This window comes from Oncorhynchus clarkii, chromosome 4, assembly GCF_045791955.1.
Source record: "Oncorhynchus clarkii lewisi isolate Uvic-CL-2024 chromosome 4, UVic_Ocla_1.0, whole genome shotgun sequence".
NCBI lineage: Eukaryota > Metazoa > Chordata > Actinopteri > Salmoniformes > Salmonidae > Oncorhynchus > Oncorhynchus clarkii.
In genome coordinates this window covers 60,749,587-60,773,744 of record NC_092150.1, presented here as the reverse complement: position 1 = coordinate 60,773,744, position 24,158 = coordinate 60,749,587, and the positions used below count along the sequence as shown (strand labels likewise).

Sequence of the window (24,158 nt, the reverse complement as noted above, 5' to 3'; positions counted from 1 at the left end):
CCATTACATGATGCAGCCACCGCTATGCTTGAAAATACGAGGAGTGGTTTTGTATTGTATTTTCCCCAAACTTAACACTTTGTATTCAGGATAAAAAGTGATTTGCTTTGCCACATTTTTGCAGTATTACTTTAATGCCTTGTTGCAAACAGGATGCATGTTTTGGAATATTTGTATTCTGCACAGGCTTCCTTCTTTTCCCTCTGTCAATTAGGTTAGTATTGTGGAGTAACTGCAATGTTGTTAATCCATTCTCAGTTTTCTCCTATCCCAGCCATTAAACTCTGTAACTGTTTTAAAGTCACTATTGGCCTCATGGTGTAATCCCTGAGCGGTTTCCTTCCTCTCTGGCAACTGAGTTAGGAAGGACGCCTGTATTTTTGTAGCGATTGGGTGTATTGATCCAAAGTGTAATAATAACTTCACCATGCTGAAAGGGATATTCAATGTCTGCTATTGTTGATGTTTTACCCATCTACCTTGGCTAAGCATTGGAAAGCCTCCCTGGTCTTTGTGGTTGAATTCACTGCTCGACTGAGGAACCTTACAGATAATTGTGTGGGGTACAGAGATGAGGTAGTTAATAAAAAATCATGTTAAACACTATTATTGCACACAGAGTGAATCCATGCAAGGTTTTATGTGACTTGTTAAGCAAATCTTTATTCCTGAACTTTGCCATAACAAAGGGTTTGAATACTTATTGACCCAAGACATTTCAGCTTTTAATTTTTTATTAATTTGCAAACATTTCAAAAAACATAATTACACTTTGACATTATGGGGTGTTGTGTGTAGGCCAATGACAAAAAATCTAAATGTTATCCATTTTAAATTCAGGCTGTAGCACAACAAAATGTGGAAAAAAGTCAATAGTGTCTGAAGGCACTGTAAATGTATAGAAAGCGAAAACGTTTGTTGAATCCAATGTTATCCAAAACCCTCAGTCAGGACAAGGAAGTAGTATACCAATAGACTGTAACTATAGCTTTTTTTCACAAAAATACATGTACATATCTTTAAACCCTTTAAATCCCTTGCCTTTACATCTCCTTATGAAAGGTTTATGCAAATAGAGGCAGTAATTATGCGCTTTAAATGGGTGTTTGTTTGGGGGGAAAACAAGCAACTAAAAAGCATTTTTTCTTAATAAACTGCCTCTAGATGCTGTTGATTTTACATTACATAGGTACGTAGAAAAAGAGGCTAGTGGCTTCAGCATGAGAAGGCACATGATATCAATGTCTATCTAATGGATTAAAGAATAGGTTGAAATTGAGCAAATGTCTACAAGAGAATGTGCATACTGCCCAAATGTTCCCCCAGAATGCACTTTGTAGCATTAGCTGGTCAGTAATTTGAGAATGGTCACAAGGCCTAAACCACTTTGCCAGCAGTAGCAGCGTGTTTGTTTGTGAGCTGGCTCCTTAACTGACAGAGCAGCCTCTGGGCAGGGCAGGGCAGGCAGTGGTTGGTCTGGACTTAGCTTTCCCACTGACCCCTGTGGACCCTGTGGCCCTGCTCAGACAGACTGAAGTATGGAGTGCCCTTGTTCACTCTGAACTCTATACTGTAAATAATTGAAGTATGTGTAGCAGGTTAACGGATTATTGACTACCAGACGGGTTCTAAGAAGAGCTGGAACAGTTGGAGAGAATGGAACCTCAGTCGTACTCAAGCTTTAAGAGCTGGTTACAGTTAGAGCTGTTTTTGCTGCTTGTTTTTATTAAAACGACTTGCTTCTAAATCCACATCAGTAGAACTCTTTACTTGGCCAAAAAGTCTTATCAAAATAACTAATACATGGTTAGATGAATAAAAATAAAAGTCTCCCTCCCTTTGGGGTTTCATGTTTTTAGCTCTTGTGTTATCTTAAGGAAGCGTTCTCGTAAGCCGAAAACCTTTATTGATGCATCGAAATTCCTGCTGAGCTTTTGGAGACCGAGGACTGAAAGGATACTCTTGGGATAAATGCTCTTGGAACTCTTGGGATACGGCCACGGCTCATAGGAACAGGAGTGCTGTGAGAGGAGAAGAGTCCTTTTTCCCAGAAAATTGAAGTTTGTTTACTTCAGGACACTGGAATGAACAAAATACTTGTGTAAAAAATGTCCTATAATCTGGAGGTGGGAAGTTGTTGGCCATTGTTCATCTAGTTCCTTTCTGGACTAGAGGTTTGCAGACGAGATCTTAAAGTCTGGTTGCCATGGAAACCATTATGTGGGACAATTGTCAAGGTAGACCACTTTAGAAATCTCCTTGGAAAAGCCTCTATATATTATATATTACTATTACTTATATATTACTATCCTACTCTCCTCATCTTCAACCTCTCGCCATTGGCTCAGACAGTTTACTTCAGCCTCCTTTCTCAGAATTGCAGTGGACCACTAAGCTCAGGAATGAACCATTCATACCCTGTCTGTTTGCGTAATGCACAGATTTGATATCTGTAGTGAGGCGTTCAAGAATAACCAACATCTCTCATCAAATATTTCCAGTATCTCATTATTATAATCTTCATCACATTTAGACCTACGTTTACAGTATATCACATTTATGCTCAAAGACGAAAAATGAACATGTCCTCATCCTCTGCCTAGAGCGCTTAGAGCAGCAGTCTGGCTGTGAGACCGATTTTGGCTGTTGTTTTCACCTGGTACTGGGAGTGACTTCAATTTGGAGATTCATCAGGCAAGTAAAGTGGGTTGTGCAGCAGCCTTGAATAACTGCTCATATTTTCCCTAACATGGCAAAAGCCCAAATTAAATTACGAAGACTTCATTCAGAACAGATGTGCTGATATTCGCATTCGGCCTTTAAAGTGCCGTTCATTCAGTGTGCCCACCTGTTGTCGATGAATTGTCAAAGCTGCTTGATGAGTGTTTTCGAGGACAGGCCTGCTTGGTATTAACCTAGATCTGCAGACCCTTCTGGCTGCCAAATGGACTCTGGACTGATCTCAATATCAACGTTTTAAATCAATGACTCTTTGCCCTTCAGAGGCACTACTTGGTCCTATTAGAGAAGTGCTCAGTAGCACTGTGTGTAATAGTCTGAGCAGTCATCAATCTTCAAATGGCTCTATCGGCAATTTAATCAAACGCTCTTCTTGAAATCCTTTCCATTTTAAAACCGAGAGAGGAGGGAAAAAAAGCAATATTCATTTCTGCAGCTACTCCAGTTAGTGGGCCGGCGATGCTCACATGTATTATGCAGGAAAACAACCTTCCTCAAAGATCTGCTACTAACCCATCTGGTTGAGGTGATTAGCAAAAGCCGAGGCAGATGGCGCCACGGCCAGATTCTGCATTGCTTAAGGCAGGGTGTATTCATCTGCATATACTACTGACTGGCTTGTTTGGATGCAAGGATTATTTTGGTGTAGTAGTACATTTCTAGCCATTACTGAATGGGAACATTTTTCAAAGATTGAAGAAGAAAAAAAAAACTATTTTCCAGTGTTGGGTTTCTGAAGGAATTGTTCACCAGCACAGGGCTCATTTACTGTGGTGAGTGGAATAATGTTTTTGTTAGGGACAATGCAGCCGCTAATTTGGCCTTCCTCCAGTCCTCTTCTATGTGCAGTGAACACCCTACACTGAACAAGACCACAGCCTACACTGGCAGTCCGTCAGGAAATGTTGACACACCATTGGAGAGCAGAGAGAGAGCAGCCTAAGAAACCCCAGGAATACCCGAAAAGAGACTTTGGACCAGAGGGCGGGAGGGTGAGGTGGAGCCTTGGAATGCGTTCGGAGCAAATGACTTATTTACTAGCTGAACCGAGTGACCCCTGCCTGAGTCGGCGTCTTCCCAACCAGTCTCTCCTGTCACAGTTGGTGAAGAGTCCGCCCCTCCCTCCACCCCCTCTCTTTCTCTCTCTCTTGCCTTCTCCTTGTCTATCGGTCTCCGTTCCCCACCCCCCTCATTGATCGAGACTCGAGGTTGCTGCGAGCCTATTGGCTGGGCTGTTTGCCCTGCTCTCAAAAACAACCCTGTCCACCCCCCCCCCCTCTTCCACCACACCCCACCTGACCCCCTGTAACTCGCCCTCCAGTCCCAGTGTTGAGGTCAAGATGAAAATTTGTTGAGTGATGAAATATCAATGTCAATGTGTTCCAGCCTGGCAGTGGAAAGAACAGTGCAACCAATCAGCCACGCACCGGACATTTGGAACACACGCTATTTATCACAGTCTGATAAATGGTCTTTAGTTTGTAGAAGTGAAATTACCGTATCCCCACCATCTCCCACCCCTGTTTCTAAACAGGATAATCTCCTGCTTGACCTTCTCAGCTCCACATTTGACTGAATATCTTTGTTAAGTACTGTGTGGATCCTCACGTGGCACCTGCAAGGAATAGACGCGGAATTGACGTCTGTGCCCAGTGGGAATGGTACAGTGTGCACAATGAATGAACAAATATTTTCACACTGCAATATATTCATGTCACCCTGGATGTAACCTAAACCCTTTGTGAATATTGGATTGGCAGTCTATTCACAATCAAGTCCAGATTAAACATGGAGAGAGAGAGCGAGATAGAGAGAGGGAGGGAGAAGAGGAGTAGAGTAGTATAATTCAGATCAGATTTTTCTTTGAAGACAGTATGTGTTTGTGCACTTGAACGTCTGTCTGCATTGTGTGCCTTTTAAATGCCTGGCGTGGCACGCAGTGGATACTGAATGGACTGTCAGAAGCCTCTGGTGGATGTTCTCACGCGGAATTATAGTTCCATGTCGCAGCCAACCATATGCTGTATGTGTCAGTCCTATGTGCATGTGTCACCCACCCTCTTATGACCGCACTGATCTATGATCTAGACTTTTCTCTCCGGGTTTGCAGTTGGTTTTCTCTTGCTAGTCGCTGGGCTTTCCTTGGTTCCCCGTTAGACCTCTCTCGGTGGATTTACACACTGTGATTTCCAGCTTGTGTAATGCACACATTATCATCCCAAAAAAATCCACTCAGAGCAGAGTGGTGCCCGCCAGTGCCAGAGGCTGATGGAGACTGGAGACGGTTTGTGCACGCCAGTGACAAACGAAAACACAGGCAGATGTGTGTTCATTGGCTGGCTCACCAGATCATTGCTTGAATAGCCTGATGAAGGATTCTGATTACAGCTCATTTTTGGGGCATCTAAAGCTAATTTCCTGCATTTCTTCACAATCTAATATGACTCTTTTGGGGTCTTTTTGGGATCACTTTTATTATTAAATAGAATAGAATATGTTTCTAAACACTTCTACATTAAGGTCTTACCATGATTATGGATAATCAATCCTAAATGAATCGTGAATAATGATGAGTGAGAAAGTTATAGACGCACAAAAATCATACCCCCCCCCCAAAAAAAAATGCTAACCTTCCCTGTTATTGTAATGTGAAAGGTTAGCATGTCTTGGGGTTATTATATTGTGTGTCTGTAACTTTCTCACTCATTATTATTCACGATTCATTCAGGATTATTCCTAATCATGGTAGCATCCACATTAATGTAGAAGTGTTTAGAAACATATTCTATTCTTATTTACAATAAAAGTGACTCCAAAATGACACAATACATTACCATTCATTTCTATTTGGCATAAAATAATCTGAAACACAACCAAAGCAAACAGCAAATGCATCCAACAAATTTGTAGAGTCATAAGCTTGATGTAGTCATTACGTGCTATGAATGTGGGACCAAATACTTAACTTTTTACCACATTGATACACATACAAGTGAATTTGTCCCAATACTTTTGGTCCCCTAAAATGGGGGGACTATGTACAAAAAGTGCTCTAATTTCTACCCTCAAATTACAATTTGCACTTTAACTTCCTAGTCATTTTTTTATTTCAAATCAAACTTTTGTAGTATGGAAGAAAAAATGCTTCACTGTCCCAATAATTATGGAGGGCACTGTGATTCATATCATAGGCCTAATACTACTGTAGAGCTATTTTTAATTGCACACAATATAGCTGGATCGACTCATCCTGCTCCTAAGGGTCCACTGCCCTGCAGCACCTCAATCCAAAACACCCCACTCATCATTAGGATCTTAGTGAAACATTCATTATTGGTTTCAGGTGTGTTAAGCCAAGGCCAGCGTGAAAACCAACAGTACGGCAGACCCCCAGGGCGAGGACTGAGCAGCCCAGCAGCTAGGGATTGCCTAAATAGGTATCTCCGCTGATGTGGGCACGTTTTCAATACAGACTCCTTTTGTCATACAGTATTCCATATAAGCGTTCAGACCTTATGAAAGTTGCACAGTATAACTTTAATCTTGTAATAAATCAAATATTGTGATACATAACTTGACATTTCTGCCATCCATTGTGACATTGTGGGAAGATAACCAACCTTCCAATTAATGGCAATGCATTTCTTAGCCGCTATAAATGCTAAGAGAATAAAGTGTTGCATCTGTAAAAGTTCACCTCAGTGCCGTCACAGACTGGACTTCCCTGGTTTCCTGACCCTGCTGAGACCCCTGTCACCATTTTATCCTGTTCAGATGAGGAAGGAAAAATAATTACCTTGGTGTACATGATGTTATCCAGGAATAGAATCTATGGTTCAATCATTTCAATTTAAATTAATCCCAGATACCAGACTGTAGCCTACTCATCAACTCAAGATGGAACTTTGTATCCATTCACTGGTTGTTAAAATATACTGCAAAATTCACCTCAGCTCTGTAGACTGGTCTTCCCTGGCTGTCTGACCCTGCTGTGACACCTGTCACCACCTGATCCTGCTAAGAAATTATGAGCATTGTGTTGTGTACTGACTGTGCACCATGACAGTGAAGCCTGTAGAGCTGTTTATATTGTGTCACTGTGAAAAGTAGGGATTTAGCTAGGGAAACTGACAGATCAATAACGTTACATTGCTATACTGACTAAAACAAAAACTCGCATTGCGCTATCAAAACATGTCAGAATATCGGTCTTCAATCGTTTGGCCGCTGGTTTCATCGTTTGACTCAGGTCTAGTGTTATTCAGACAAAAATAATAGCTATAGTTAGTGAGCTAGCTAGCTAGCTAACATTAGCCAACTTTTGGCTAACTATAATTTTACATCTACTGGCAAAAACTAGCCAAGTTCATTTACTTCTGTTGAAATGGGACAAAATAAAGGCTTCAAAACATTTCCATACACACAACAGCTCTTAGATACTGCTACCTGACAGATAGCTAGAGGATAGAGCTGTGGTAGCTACAGCTAGTTGGCTAGCTATCTAGTTTATTCACTTCAGACAGAACTTCAGTCAAGGAGGGATGAAACATGTAATGCATTTGCAATGGTGTAAAGTATTTAAGTAAAAATACTTGACTTTACTATTTATATTTTTGACAACTTTAACTTCTACTTCACTGCATTCCTATAGAAAATAATCTACTTTTTACTCCATACATTTTCCCTGACACCCAAAAGTACTTTGAATGCTTAGCCGGACAGGAAACTGGTTCAATTCACACACTTATCAAGAGAACATCACTGGTCATCCCTACTGCCTCTGATCTGGAGAACTCACTAAACACAAATGCTTTGTTTGCTTGGTTTGTATATTATATCTTAGTGTTGGAGTGTGCCCCTAGAATTGTGCCAGCTTGGTTGCTTAATATAAGGAATTTGAAATTATTTATACTTTTACTTTTAGTTTTGATACTTAAGTATATTTGAGCAATTACATTTACTTTTTGTACGTACTTTTACTTTTACTAAAGTAGTATTTTACTGGGTGACTTTCACTTTTAATTGAGTCATTTTCTATCAAGGTATCTTTATTTTTACTCAAGTATGGCAATTGGGTACGTTTTTGCTAAAGTTACATGCCAGTTGCACTACTAACTCCACACTGGTGATAAATACATTTTTCTGTTAAGTCAAAAAGCAGTTACCTTGCCAGCTAAATCCAAATAAAGAGTAGGTAGTTTCTGTTCTGCTTGCTTTTACCACTCAGACAACAGCTCCCTCTGTTTACACGCTCTGTGCTGCCTGCAGGGTCCTAAATACAGCTGGTTTATACCGCCAAACAGCCTACCCGACCGCTCTAAAGCATCCGCATGGTCCTAAAGCACACCGATGCCGCTTTTTGTGTCACAGTGCAATGATAGCTCGGGGGGTGGATGAATGAACATGAACCTCAAATATGGTGAATTGCTGTTGATGTCTCGTTGTGTCCTATTGTGTGTGAAAGCCGACGCTGGTCTGATGCTTTGAAAGTGTCTCTTTAGTACTACTCAAGGCCATAGCAGGCCCTTAGTGCGCCTCTGCAGAATGCATTAGTTGTAATTGCACGAAGGGAGTGAGCTTGGCATTGTGATAATTGTGGTGGGTGAGGTGTTCTATCTATAGAAAAGCAGATGATGGGGAGGAGTTGGCCTTTGAAGCTGGTGCTAAGTTGTTGTTCAATTATCACAGTTGAACCGTTAACTCAGACAGAAAGACTTGTATTGCTCTGTGCATAATAGAGCCTTAAATCTCAGCATGATGATCGCTGTGTTCATTGACATCGTGGAAATGGGTCCATTTGAAAAAAAATAGCAAAGCAAGGATCCCCTTCACTTCTAACGCTGCGGGGTGATGCTTATGTTTAGCTTATTTTTCTGGATTTTGTAGATGGATGTGATGGGATTGATATGTTGTGCTCAATTCAACCATGTACATGAAGAAGTACATCAGTTTTACTAACATGAAATGGAATTCAGTGTGGCACTACCTGTACTGTCTGCTTGTGGAGATTCAGAGAAGTTTAGTCAAGGGCTAAACACACAATATGTGACTATTGTGATCCAACTCTATTTCCAAAGCAAGCGCAGAGGGGTGAATGTGGAACGTGTGTGTTACGTTTTTATTTTGTTTTGACTCTTCCCAACACAGCCGAAACTGGGTCACAATCTGACAGAGGTAAAGGATGAGGCAGCAGTTTGCAGGGCGGTTGGCCCATGAGAGAGAGAGGCCGCATCTGTCTCCAGGAAGCGTGTTGCAGTAGGAGACGTTAAACACAGAGTTCCTGTTTGACACCTGTTTCCACCGAGCCAAGTAGACCAGGCTTTTCACTGGCAGGCTCTCTCTCTCTCTCTCTCTCTCTCTCTCTCTCTCTCTCTCTCTCTCTCTCTCTCTCTCTCTCTCTCTCTCTCTCTCTCTCTCTCTCTCTCTCTCTCTCTCTCTCTCACTCTCTCACACTCTCTCTCGCTCGCTCTCTCACTCTCTCACTCTGCCAGGGAAAAGAAGCTGTCTTTTCAGTTTAACTGCTCTGTGACCCCTTCCTCCCCATCCAAAGAAATTCAGATGATGCTCATATCGCTTGACCTGGTGCCCAGAATAACTAAATGCCAAGAGATAAAAAATCAGGTAAGACAGGTTCTTACACATGCTGCTAGCTAGACTGTTGACCCGCAGGATTGTGAATAATAAACCAGCTGTATAGAGAGAGAGAGAGAGAGAGAGAGAGAGAGAGAGAGGAACAGGTCTGAAAATATGTGGCGAACACTTCAGTAAAGGTGACTGATTCCGTTGCAGGCTACCAATTTACAGTTCTTTCACAAGATCTATGACCAAAAAACTACAACCTTAAAGTGTGTGTTAAGTAACACCACTTGAAGACCCACAAGTAGCTACATTACAAAAGATAAACATATAGGTTTATTTTTAAAGGAAGAACAGTGTATTGGAACAATTCTGCTACATTGTTTCCATTCTGGTCCCTTTGAATAATCTCGTATTTGTTTTTCCGTCATCAATATGGCCAATGTATACCTCCTGCCCGGCTGCCTTCTGCCCGGGCTTCCCCACACCACATGTGAGCGAGGACACACGGCGTCGCTGTGTATTTTTTGCATCTAGCTATAGGGTGACCTGCCAGACATCGGAGGACCAATTATACACCTACTACACTTTACTTTACATGAAACCCTGGATTGTAGAGCGGAACCGGCCGGGCCTTTCAGGCACTAATGATGTCAGTGGTGGAGGCTGAAAGAGGACACTGAGCCAGAGTGGGTGACTGAGCCCGGGCAAAAGGCCAGCCATGCAGGGAAGGGGCTGGGAGAAACCTTTCATTCAGGACCGGCTCTAGCCTTTTGGGGGCCCTAAGGCGAAATTTGTTTGCTCCCCCCTCACGGTCGGTATTTGGCCATGATTACTGCAAGTTTAGATAGCTGGCTAGACTAATTTACCAATCTAAAATCTCCTGTTTTTCAAAAGTGCATTGAAAGACTGAAACGTCTCAAAAGGTTGCCTGGTTGCTCCTCGATAGATTCAATTGATGCAATCGTTACTTCCACCATTCTTAGAGGAGATAAGTACCCCTACACTCAAATAATGTTTTACATTTTATGGTCATATAAACCCTGCACATTTTTCCCTGTATGGAAACTCTGAGGGGTATAGGCACAACCCACATTTCCACAGATTTTTGTCTTCATTAAAAGTGACTGTTTAGTGATTCATACTTTCCACATACTGTATGAGCCACTTGGCAGACAGTGATTTCTTTGTCTGTGAGTAATTTGTTTGCTAAATGGTGTGACACCATCTTAAATAGTTGCTCTACTGCATGCCTAACTACATCGCATAGAGAGTTGACAACTTAGCTTCAAGGATAATCAACTGACAGTTCAGGTAATATAACATAAGCTTTATTGAAAGTCAAGGCCATTGCCTCTCTTTAACAGGTAGTTAAAGTTTCAATCAGATATACTTCCATTAACTGTACACTACAATTAATGAGTGACATTTAAGTCACCACGCTTAATGCATATATCTAGAGTAACATGTTTTCCCAGAGGCAGCACATTGTAAGTGTGTGTTTGTGTCTGTGATGCTGACACACAGTCACCTCAGTCTATTCATCCTTATGCACTTACGTGCAGTGTAAGAATTGAGAGATGCAGGGGGAGAGACAATGTGAACCCAGCACACTGTCTGGGTAAGAGAAAAAGGCAGGGAGGGAAAAAGAGACAGACAGACAGACAAACGGACAGACGGACAGACGGACAGACGGACAGACGGACAGACGGACAGACGGACAGATGGATAGATAGATAGATAGATAGATAGATAGATAGATAGATAGATAGATAGATAGATAGATGCCGGTTGGTTTAGTGTGGCTCTGCAAGGCTGAGATCAGCCTAATCAATAGAGAGGATAATGTGGAATGAGTAGTATGACATCAATATTAGGCTCACAGGTCCAGGAGCACCATTGTTGCCTGTCTCCCCCTCTCCCCTCCTCCATCTCTCCATGTACTTAGTAAACAGTGGCTCCCCAGGGAGAAAGGCAGTCATTGATGGGTCGCCGCTGGCTTCTCAGGCCTGGCAGTCTACTGTGAATTGTTACAGGCCCTGAATAGAATCCATAGTGACCTCATCCATGGACAGGGACCCTTACCTATCCCCCGGCTGTCATAGAGAGAAAACAGAGGGAGAGAAAAACAGGTGAGATTTATTCGATTACCAGTAAAAATACGATGATGTCGGGGGTTTTGACATTGACGGAGTGCTTTGTGCCTCTTGTGGCTCAGTCTTTTTATTGAATCGTAAAATAAAGCGTTTGACTTGTGTTGTGTTCGGCGAATCAGGGCATATTGAGGTGATCATACTATAGGCCTACTCTGTCTCTGACATCAGAGGAAAGACGTGCACACTTCACTAAAGGAATGCATGTGGGGTATCGGCATGCTGTGTTGCCCCTATGTGGCACAATTATAAAATCAATATTTATTGGAGAAAGAAGATATCATGTGGGGCAACTAAATATGTTTGAACTAAAAGATTATATGCAACAATGGTTAAATGAAATGTAAACAAGGGAACATGAAATTGAATAATAATGATTTATGACGTTAATACTATATACAATATTTAATCATGTTGCAGTATGATGGTGAAAATAATAGCCTAATATATTCAACATGCTGTAAACCAGTGGTTCCCAAACTGTTTATAGTCCCGTACCCCTTCAAACATTCAACCTCCAGCTGCGTATCCCCTCTAGCACCAGGGTCAGCGCACTCTCAAATGCTGTTTTTTGACATCACTGTAAGCCTGTGTAACAGTATAACTTTAGACCGTCCCCTCGCCCATACCCGGGTGCGAACCAGGGACCCTCTGCACACATCAACAACAGTCACCCTCGAAGCATCGTTACCCATCGCTCCACAAAAGCCGCGGCCCTTGCAGAGCAAGGGGAACTACTACTTCATGGTCTCAGAGCAAGTGACGTCACCAATTGAAACGCTATTTAGTGCGCACCACCGCTAACTAGCTAGCTATTTCACATCCGTTACCCTCACCCCCCTTTTGACCTCCTCCTTTTCCGCAGCAACCAGTGATCCGGGTCAACAGCATCAATGTAACAGTATAACTTTAGACCCTCCCCTCGCCCATACCTGGGCGCGAACCAGGGACCCTCTGCACACATCAACAACAGTCACCCTCGAAGCATCGTTATCCATCGCTCCACAAAAGCCGCAGCCCTTGCACAGCAAGGGGAACTACTACTTCAAGGTCTCAGAGCAAGTGACGTCACCGATTGAAACGCTATTTAGTGCGCACCACCGCTAACTAGCTAGCTATTTCACATCCGTTACACCTGCCACACACACACTATACGATACATTTATTAAACATAAGAATGAGTGTCACAACCCGGCTCGTGGGAAGTGACAAAGAGCTCTAATAGGACCAGGGCACTAAGAATAATATAATAATAATCAATAATTTTGCTATTTATTTTACCATCTTACATATAAAACCGTATTTGTTCATCGAAGATTGTGAATAACTCACCACAGGTTAATGAGAAGGGTGTGCTTGAAATGTTGCACATAACTCTGCAATGTTGGGTTGTATTGGAGAGAGTCACAATCTTAAATCATCTTCCACACAGGGTCTGTGCCTGTATTTAGTTTTCATGCTATTGAGAGCTGAGAATCCACTCTCACATAGGTAGTGTTTGCAAAGGGCATCAGTGTCTTAACAGCGCGATTTGCCAAGGCAGGATACTCTGAGCGTTGCCTAATCCAGAAATCTGGCAGTGGCTTCTGATTAAATTAAATTTTCGCAGAATCGCTTGTTGCAATTTCGATGAGGCTCTCTTGTTCAGATATCGGTAAGTGGACTGGAGGCAGGGCATGAAAGGGATAACGAATGCAGTTGTTTGTGTCATCCGTTTCGGGAAAGTACCTGCGTAATTGCGCACCCAACTCACTCAGGTGCTTCGCTATATCACAATTGACATTGTCCGTAAGCTTGAAGTCATTTGCACACAAAAAAAAATCATACAATGATGGAAAGACCTGTGTGTTGTCCTTGTTAATGCAGATAGAAAAGAGCTCCAACTTCTTAATCATAGCCTCAATTTTGTCCCGCACATTGAGTATAGTTGCGGAGAGTTCCTGTAATCCTAGATTCAGATCATTCAGGCAAGAAAAAACAGATAGGCCAGTCATGTGAGAAACTCCTCATCATGCAAGCGATCAGACAAGTGAAAATTATGGTCAGTGAGAAAACTTTAAGCCCGTCTATCAAACGTGTCAATACTTTGCCCCATGATAACCAGCACACTTCTGTATGTTGTAAAAGCATTACATGGTCGCTGCCCATATCATTGCATAGTGTAGAAAATATATGAGAGTTCAGGGGCCTTGCTTTAAATAACAAAGTTATTTTCACTGTAGTGTCCAAAATGTATTTCAAGCTGTCAGGTATTCCCTTGGCAGCAAGAGCCCCTCGGTGGATGCTGCAGTGTACCCACGAGGCGTCTGGAGCAACTGCTTGCACGCGCGTTACCACTCCACTATGACTCCCTGCGCCATCGGTACAGATACCAACAAGAGCAGCAGCTACGTTTGGCTACATACAGTGGAATTCAGTGGAATTCCCGCGAGAGAGTAGCGGTTAATGTGATTGAATGTTCATTATTTGACGGGGCTACCTGCATTTGATATTGTGTTGTTATTTCGCTGAACACTAGATGGTTGAATTTTATTTTTGGCAGTGAAACGAGGCTACTCAGGCAAGAGAGAGAAAAAAACTCACCCAAATGTATAGCCCCCTTGGGAAATATAAATGGACTGTTTGAAAATGTGAATAAACATTTTTATTTGGCATACCCCAGTTTGGGAATACCTGCTGTAAACAGTTCTACTTTTTCATGTCTCATCACTCTGTGGTCATCGGTTGCACAAATTGTAACCCTGTTCAAACATGATATTACCCTGACTAAGGCTCTATGATGCCCGGGAACTGATCTAAAAAGTTTGTGACTCTATTTATTTATTTTTATAGCCTACAATTTACTTTCCGTTAGTCAGCACTAGGGATTAACATGGGTAACCGGGATCCAGAGACCGTCCCGGGAACACTCTTCACATTTATCAGAAAAATGGCATGAAAAGACCCGGGAAATTACAACATTTTTCCCGTAGGTCACACTAATGCAATTCCACAAAATACACATAATGCGCAGCAGCAGATTAGCCAAATGATGATCAATCTATGTTGTTCTGTTGCCTGGTTACCCATTCACAGCACTCTGGCCAAACCGCATCCACTAACGTTTCTCCGCGATGAGTCTGGATTTGCATCCTCCCCGACGACTGCTCAAAAGTGAACACGTTCAAGCCATTCTGATTGGTCCCAGAAACGGATGGGCTGGACCAGAGCTGGCCGACACGAATCATGAATCACATCATTTTGACATCAGCACAAACAACTTCTAGGATGGCAGGTTCAGACTGAGGTATGGAATCATCGATGGAGCAGCGGAATTAAGTTCAGGATGAGTCCTCAGGCAAGTTGTTCTGACCCCTACTACAGATACAGTATCATGCACTACCTGGCATAAAAAATCTGAAGTACCAAATTATACTATAGCCACCTATACAAGACCCCAAAAGACCTAGACACCTGGCTTGAGTTATATTGCAAGAATGTACTTTGTGTTTAGTTTGGATTATTTCAAGAATGTCTGCTGCTCTGTCATGATGTATATGAATGCCGAGTAGTCTCTTTCCAAACGGTCTGTTCTAAAAACACTGATACCTTGATCACACAACGCTGACAGGCTCCCTCAATACATCGAACAAAAGACCTCTTTCACGTCTCACAAAAAAATAAATCCCGACTCTGTGCACTGTGTGCATAAGGTTTGTTTTGGGTGAATAGCATGACTAAGTTGACAGCACTTCAAACAGCGGCGCACTTGTAGTGCTGCCCAAAGTTTGATGAATGGCTCCTATCCCTCCGTGGCTCACATGGAAGGGCTGAGGTATTATGTGAGGAATCGTCCATCACCTCGGTTCGTCCCAAATGGCACCCTATTCCCTATACAGTGCCGTAGTTTTGGGGGATATAGTGCACTTCATGGGGAATAGGGTGCCATTAGAGACGCTACCTTACTCCTCCTCCCTTCCTACACTACAGCGACGACTACTTTCTACTGAACACTACTGTCTTCAACCTTGCAGTCTATATTCCAAACCAAATTCCTGTCAAGCTTAAAGAGGATCTCATGTTAAGTACTGTTGAAGTAATATGGCTACAGGTTTATCAGCCTCACCTAAAGCCCGTTCTTGTGGGAAGATGATATACACCACCAAGTGCTAACAGTCAGTATCTGGATGATATGTGTGAAATGCTTGATAATGTACAGGTCATTCGGAAAGTATTCAGACCACTTGACTTGGTTCACATTTTGTGATGTTATTTTATTCTAAGATGGATTAAATAATTTCCCCCCTTATCAATCTACAAACAACACCCCATAATGACGAAGCAAAACAGGTTTTTAGAAATTTTAGCGAATTTATTAAAATAAAAAAATGGAAATATCACATTTACGTAAGTATTCAGACCCTTTACTCAGTACTTTGTTGAAGCACCTTTGGCAGCGATTACAGCCTTGAGTCTTCTTGGGTATGACGCTACAAGCTTGGCACACCTGTATTTGGAGAGTTTCTCCCATTTTTCTCTGCAGATCCACTCAAGCTTTGTCAGGTTGGATGGGGAGCGTCACTGCACCGCTATTTTCAGGTCTCTCCAGAGATGTTCGACCGGATTCAAGTCTGTGCTCTGGTTGGGCCACATTAGGACATTCAGAGACTTGTCCCGAAGCCTGTTGGCTTGTCCTGTTGGAAGGTGAACCTTCGCCCCAGTCTGAGGTCCTGAGCGCTCTGGAGCAGGTTTTCATCAAGGATCTCTCTGTACTTTGATCCGTTCATCTTCCTCTTGATCCTGACTAGTGTCCCAGTCCCCGCCGCTGAAAAACATCCCCACAGCATGATGCTGCCACCATCATGCTTCACCGTAGGGATGGTGCCAGGTTTCCTCCATTAATGATATGCATGTCAATCTCTCATGGCTTAAAGTAGAGGAGAGACTGACTTCATCACTACTTGTTTTTGTAAGAAGTGCTGACAAGCCGAATGCACCGAGCTGTCTGTTTCAAACTACTAGCACACCGCTTCGACACCCATGCATACCCCAGAAGACATGCCACCAGAGGTGTCTTCACAATCCCCAAGTCCAGAACAGACTATGGGAGGCTAACAGTACTACAAAGAGTCATGACTACTGGAACTCTATTCCACATCAGGTAACTGATGCAAGCAGTAGAATCAGATTATTATTTTTTAAACAGTAACAAATACTCCTTATGGAACAGCAGGGACTGTGAAGAGACACACACAGGTACAGACACACACATACACACACATGCTAGCACACGCACTGTACACATGTACATAGTAATATTGTTGTATGGTGGTGTTATACATTTTGTACTGTAAATTAGTAGTGGTGTAATATTGTTATATGATGTACTGTTTTATCTTTTGTTGTGTGTGTAAAGTGAGGCAGCAGCTAATGGGGATCCATTAATAAATACAAATACGCCTTAAACCTCTGGCATTGGTGGCAGAGAGGGAAATATACCCCCTTCACTTTGATCTGATCACGGAAGGTTTCTGATTTGGGTTTGAGTTAAAACACCCATGTAAGAAAACTTTACCTTACCTTGATGTGTGATATTGCTTGATATAATGTACGGTTGTAGTATGAAAGGTGTAGACCTCAAGACTTCTATAAGTCAGGCTCTGTGATGGAGCCACCCATGGGCACCATGACTATACATTTTCTAAGAGCAGTGATGTTGGGATGGAGAGGTGTTCCCAGGGGTGTGTTTCTCTGCGTCTCAGGGGAGCAGCTGTCTGGAGAGAAGCCTGACTGAATGGGTAATTAGAAAGGACCCTTCATAGTCACGCCCTCCTCGTCAGCCCTAGCCCTCTGAGTGGAGCAGGGGAGACCCGGTCTAATTGGCCCGAGCTTTGATGTGATGCACGTTCGCTAAGCCTCTCAATGCAGCACTTAGCACTTAACAATTACACTTCTCTTTCATCTGCAAAGCCAATTAATTTCTATTGTGGAATAGAATTTCAAAGAGAGAAAAAAGCTCATTTTGAGACTGTGGTAGCGGTTTATTATCATATGTGATATATTTGAGGCTACACGTGAATGTATTACATGTTCATAATAAAGGGTCGTTGGCATAGAAAGCTGTTCATATGTCATATGTTCTTATGACTGATTGTGTATTTCATTCATAATACCGCAAATAACAACAGAAAGAAAAGGCTGCCATTTTATGACTTCTTTCCCACTATAACTGATTCAGCCCGATGAAGGAAAACTAGCCACTGAGAGTCTGTCATGGCGTTCTGACAATGTACTATCAGCCTTGTGGAATATTCTCTGACTCATTCCTGGCTCCCTCACTGAAATTATGACTCAGAGGGAGGGAGCAAAAAAACAAAATCAGACATCAGAGCATTCTTGGAGTGCATCTGGGTGGGGGGAGTTGGAGGTGTACACATGGTTGTGTCTGTGTGTGTGTGTGCATGCGTGTGAAAATGTGGAAGTCAAAATGTGTGTGTGCACGCTTGTGTGTTTGGGGGGGGGGGGGGGGGGGTGTATTCCCTGCTGTCGGCTCAGTCCTTTGCGAGCTGTTTATGATTCTCCTCTTTAGCCCTGGGACCCCTCTCTCTCCCCACCTTAGCTTACCTCCACCACCCTTTGCTCCCGCTCTCCCCACCTCACCAGGAATGGTAAAAGGTTACTCGATTCGATCAGGCAAGATGTGAAAGGAGTGGGATGAACATTACTGATAGAATCATTATGGTATGCTACAGTACATTCCCCCCGTGCATTTCCCCATACGCACTAGTCATCTGAGTCGACCTTCTTCAGCAGGACGAGGGGAACAATTGACTGGTTTACGTCAGGCAACCATTCCCTCAGACGACCTTCACTCTGCAGAGAAAGCTTTGATGAATCCTGCCATGACTCACGGCTGGCTAGCGCCTTGACAGTTGGAGTTTGGGCTTGGTTTTTTATGAGCTCTCCCAGTTAAAAGCAGGTCTTATGGTGTGGAGTAAGGGGGTCTTTCTATAGATAACAGGGCCAATGTGTGACATTGGGATAAAAATGTCAAAATGGTTTGACACAAAAAATGTAAAGTATTTTTGTGTAGTTCCACATGTGTATTTAGAGGATAATATGCACATTGGCCATAACTCCAGCAACACAACAACATCGGAGGACTAGGACGATACATCCTTAAAACAGGGTTTATACAGACATCTGGATAATAGCGTCTGCTAAATTACTCAAATGTAATAATTTAGATGTATGTACATATAGGGCTTAATATAGAACCCCCCCCCCCCCTCCAAAAAAAGCATGCTGAAAGTGTAAAAAAAAAAGTAAGCAATTACCACAAACTAAAGTGGCCACATCTCTCACAAAAACTGATCAAAAATGAAATCACGGATGATAATAATAAGGGAGCAGGAGAACTTATAAATTGGCAACAACAATTACAATAACTTTTCGAGCACCAAACTGAGGAAATATCTACATTTCAAGGTAGGCCTATTCCAGTACTTGACTTTCTGAGCTCCAAATTCAAGTTCTTGTATTGTTTAAAATTGCAGGTGTAGCATGGAAAACAAAATGTGTTTGTCATGTTATTTCAGTATCAGACCACGTCGTGAAGAAGCCCACTAAGCTATGTCATTTGTTCTCACTCTGTCCACAATAATTCATAGGAATAGCGTTGGGTGTTGCATCCTACACAATTGCGGCGAGTAGACTCGGTGTCCAATCCGAGGCACAGAAACAGGAAAACATGAGTTTATTACCTTGATGCTTCCTCTGTTAAATCTAACGAGACCCTGCTGTAAATCAAGCAGACAACAACGGATGATCAGCATCAATTTGCTAGGGATATTAGATCCAGCGTGGATCCAGGCACAAATGTCTTCACCGGCATAACGAATGAGACACCAGAATATTATGGACATTCCTCGCACTTGGCCTGTTGTAGCATCGCACGTGTTATCACAACAGCTGTTCATCACTGGATCAGTTGATGATGTGTGAAATTACTACGGCGTAATTAAACAGCTTGACACCAAATGCACATTCAACAAGTGTCGTACATAATTATTGAAGAACACACATTAATGATAGTAACAATTTTGCTTTTCAGTGTCAAGGTCACTCTTTCGGTTAGAAGCATTTTATTTTGCAATTGCATCATTTTTGTGCCCATGAAAACTGTTTTCACCACGTAACAAAAGGCGACACAAAATGCTACATAGTTACACTGAATTTCAAAAGATCTCTACAAACAACTGTGATAGCTAGATCCAGGATTCTTACAGGGTTCAAGTTCAATGTCTAATTTAACTGATTAATGCTTAATATATGATATAATGACAATTTACTCTACCATAAATGCAAGGACAGAAAAGTAATGTTTTGTGTCACACGATTTTAGATAAATCTGTCAAGACAACAAGCATGAGAAAGGGTTAAACATAGGCCTTTACATCAACTTGGGGATTTTATGGAATATACATGTAGCTATGTTCCCCCCTTATATCTTAAGGTAATGGAATGAAACAAATTGGCAGATTATTATCAATGACTTATATGACCTGTAACAAGTTGTCCAGTGTAGGAAATCCTCACTGGTACCCTAGTTTATAGAGAGACCCAAGGACAGGGAGAGGGAGAGACTCTTCTGCATCCCAAATGGCACCCTATTCATAGGTCTCTGGTCGAAAGTACATAGGGAATAGGGTGCCATTTGGCATGCATCCACAGGCTCACCCTCTGACATGATGACTCTGCTGTTATTTATCCTCTTATACCAGTCGGGTTCAGGCACGTCGATACATACACTCTGCTTTAGTGTCATGAGAAGTTTACATGGTTTTTCCCCTTGAACACCTTACCCAAACCTCTCATCTATACTGAACAAAAAATATTAAGCTAACATGCAACAATTTCAAAGATTTTGCTGAATACAGTTCATATGGGGAAATCAGTCAATTTAAATCAATACATTAGGCCTTAATCTATGGATTTGACATGACTGGGAATACAGATATGGTCACAGATACCTTAAAATAAATGGGCCTCACAATGGGCCTCAGGATCTCGTCACGGTATTTCGGTGTATTCAAATTGCTATTGATAAAATGCAATTGTGTTCGTTGTCCGTAGCTTATGCCTGCCCATACCATAACCCCACCGCCACCATGGGGCACTCTGTTTGTGTTAATGACATTAGCAAACCGTTCACCCACATGACGCCATACATGTGGTCTGTATTTGTGAGGCAGGTTGGACGTACTGTCAAATTCTCCAAAATTATGTTGGAGGCGGCTTATGGTAGAGAAATGAACATTCAATTATCTGGAAATAGCTCTGATGGACATTCCTGCAGTCAGCATACCAATTGCACGCTCCTACGAAACTTGAGACATTTGTGGCATTGTGTTGTGTGACAAAACTGCACATGTTAGTGGCCTTTTATTGTCCCCAGCACAAGGTGCACCTGCATAATGATCATGCTGTTTAATCAGCTTCCTGATATGCCACACCTATCATTGTGTTTACTTGATAGCTACCTACACAAATAGCTAGCTAGAACAAATTGTTAATTAGATAAATTCATTAATTGTATTTTTTTCCTTTTTTTATAGGGGTGGATCAGCTTAATATTGCGGAATGATTGTTGCTTCCATCAATGTAATTGTCTGCATAATTTCCAATCCCCCATATCTTTTGGGGGGAAATATATACATATCCATATACATACATGTACATACCAATACATATACATATGCATACATAAACATTCATACATATACACATATATACATACATACAAACACATACCTACAGTTGAAGTAGGAAGTTTACATACAGCTCAGCCAAATACATTTAAACTCAGTTTTTCACATTTCCTGACATTTATTCCCTGTCTTAGGCCAGTTAGGATCACCACTTTATTTTAAGAATGTAACATGTCAGAATAATAGTGGATATAATTATTTATTTCAGCTTTTATTTCTTTCATCACATTCCCAGTGGGTCAGAAGTTTACATACACTCAATTAGTATTTGGTAGCATTGCTTTTAAATTGTTTAACTTGGGTCAAACGTTTCGGGTAGCCTTCTACAAGCTTCCCACAATAAGTTGGGTGAATTTTGGCCCATTTTGGCCCATTCTTCCAGACAGAGCTGGTGTAACTGAGTCAGGTTTGTAGGCCTCCTTGCTCGCACACGCTTTTTCAGTTCTGCCCACAAACGTTTTATAGGATTGAGGTCAGGGCTTTGTGATGGCCACTCCAATGCCTTGACTTTGTTGTCCTTGAGCCATTTTGCCACAACTTTGGAAGTATGCTTGGGGTCATTGTCCATTTGGAAGACCCATTTGCGACCAAGCTTTAACTTCCTGACTGATGTCGTGAGATGTTGCTTCAATATATCCACATGATTTCCCTGTCTCATGATGCCATCTATTTTGTGAAGTGCACCAGTCCCTCCTGCAGCAAAGCACCCCCACAACATGATGCTGCCACCCCCGTTCTTCGGCTTGCTAGCCTTCCCTTTTTCCTCCAAACATAACGATGGTCATAATGGCCAAACAGTTCTATTTTTGTTTTATCAAACCAGAGGAAATTTCTCCAAAAAGTACGATCTTTGTCCCCATGTGCAGTTGCAAACCGTAGTCTGGCTTTTTTATGGCAGTTTTGGAGCAGTGGCTTCTTCCTCGCTGAGCGGCCTTTCAGATTATGTCGATGTAGGACTCGTTTTACTGTGGATATAGATACTTTTGTACCGGTTTCCTCCCAAATCTTCACAAGGTCCTTTGCTGTTGTTCTGGGATTGACTTGCGCTTTTCGCACCAAAGTAAGTTCATCTCTAAGAGACAGAACGCGTCTCCTTCCTGAACGGTATGACGGCTGCGTGGTCCCATGGTGTTTATACTTGCATACTATTTTTTGTACAGATGAACGTGGTACCTTTAGGCGTTTGGAAATTGCTCCCAAGGATGAACCAGACTTGTGGAGGTCTACAATTTTTTTCTGATGTATTGGCTGATTTCTTTTGATTTGAAGGTAGGCCTTGAAATACATCCACAGGTACACCTCCAATTGACTCAAATTATGTCAATTAGCCTATCAGAAGCTTCTAAAGCCATGACATAATTTTCTGGAATTTTCCAAGCTGTTTAAAGGCACAGTCAACTTAGTTTATTTAAACTTCAGACCCACTGGAATTGTGATACAGTCTGTAAACAATTGTTGGAAAAATGACTTGTATCATGCACAAAGTAGATGTCCCAACCGACTTGCCAATACTATAGTTTGTTAACAAGACATTTGTGGAGTGGTTGAAAAAATTAGTTTTAATGACTCCAACCTAAGTGTATGTAAACTTCCGACTTAAACTGAACATAGATAAATATACTTTTTTTTAGAATATACCTTTATTATTCCCCGCAAACCCTACCACCCTTCCAGCAATTGGAGTAAACTAATAAACAATAACACTTAGGCTCCTACCTTCAGTTTATACATATTATACACATTTCACAGACACAATCTATTTTACAATAGTTATATTTTGTTTGTTTTTAGTCCTTCTATGTCTGATGTCCATCCAGTTTGATTTCTATTTGTAACTGTGCTATTTCACGAACTGTCTGAACCAATATACATTTTACAGACCCCGTATGTTTTACATTGGTTATCTTGTTATTAGTTCCACCCTTCAGCTCCATTCTACCCCTCCCATCTATCTCTTTACACCATCCATTTTGGATTTCTATTTGCCATATATTTTTCAACTGTGCTGAACCTTTCTATTCTCATAGCTTCCACAGATTGTAAATTAAGGATAACATTTTTTGCTAAACTAATTATTATATTATTGATTGATTGACTATGGCTTTTCATAGCACCCAGTATTGCTATCTGTAGCATTAGTTCTCAGCAAATGTTGCAATTCTTCAGCCATTCCTGGACCTGTGACCAAAAACGAGCTAGACATGAATGGATTATCTTGGCAAAGGAGAAATGCTCACTAACAGGGATGTAAACAAATTTGTGCATAACATTTGAAAGAAATACGCTTTTTGTACATATTTCAGCTCATGAGACATGGCACTAACGCTTTAAATGTTGCGTTTTATGTTTTTTGTTCAGTGTACATGTACATCACTGTATGCTACTGAAAAAGTCAGCTTTGACACACTCAGTTTCAAGGTGCTGCTTCGGGGGGTTCAGAGAGTTCCTGCAGAGAGTTCATAGGCTCACTTTGGAACACGTTTGCCATGAGAGACTAATACATACAGTACATGTAGAATGTGCTTCTGTAGCTTTAGCCTGGTATCAATACAGACCCTCACAGTACTGCGCTGTATGCACAGACCTCACACTAAATGAGATCCATAGGCAAGGCCGACCTGACAGACGTGTGTGTGCTGCAAGTCACTACTCTGTTCCTTTCTTACTTTTGTTCTTTTCTATACCCTGCCTACTGTATATGTACATATGTACTTCAAATACCTAATTTGTCTGGCGCTGTTACTCCCTGTATATACTGTAGTTTAATTCTTGTCTTTCTCTATTTGCTCTGCTGCTCTGCTGTCCCCCCCCCTCCCCCCCAGCCCTCTCTGGGTTTGACTTCGTTACGCAGCCTCACCACAGGCACAGGACAGAACAGGGCAAAGCTGCCGCTGGGTTTTCCACCAGACACAGGCTGGAATGTGACCCATTCATCAAATAG

The 24,158-nt window shown here is 41.9% G+C and overlaps 1 protein-coding gene across 2 annotated transcripts in view; it reads left to right on the top strand.

Annotated features, from left to right (window-relative positions):
• Positions 1 to 24,158, top strand: part of LOC139407039 (BTB and CNC homology 1, basic leucine zipper transcription factor 2b) — a 96,594-nt gene that overhangs the window by 18,438 nt on the left and 53,998 nt on the right. The window lies entirely within an intron of this gene.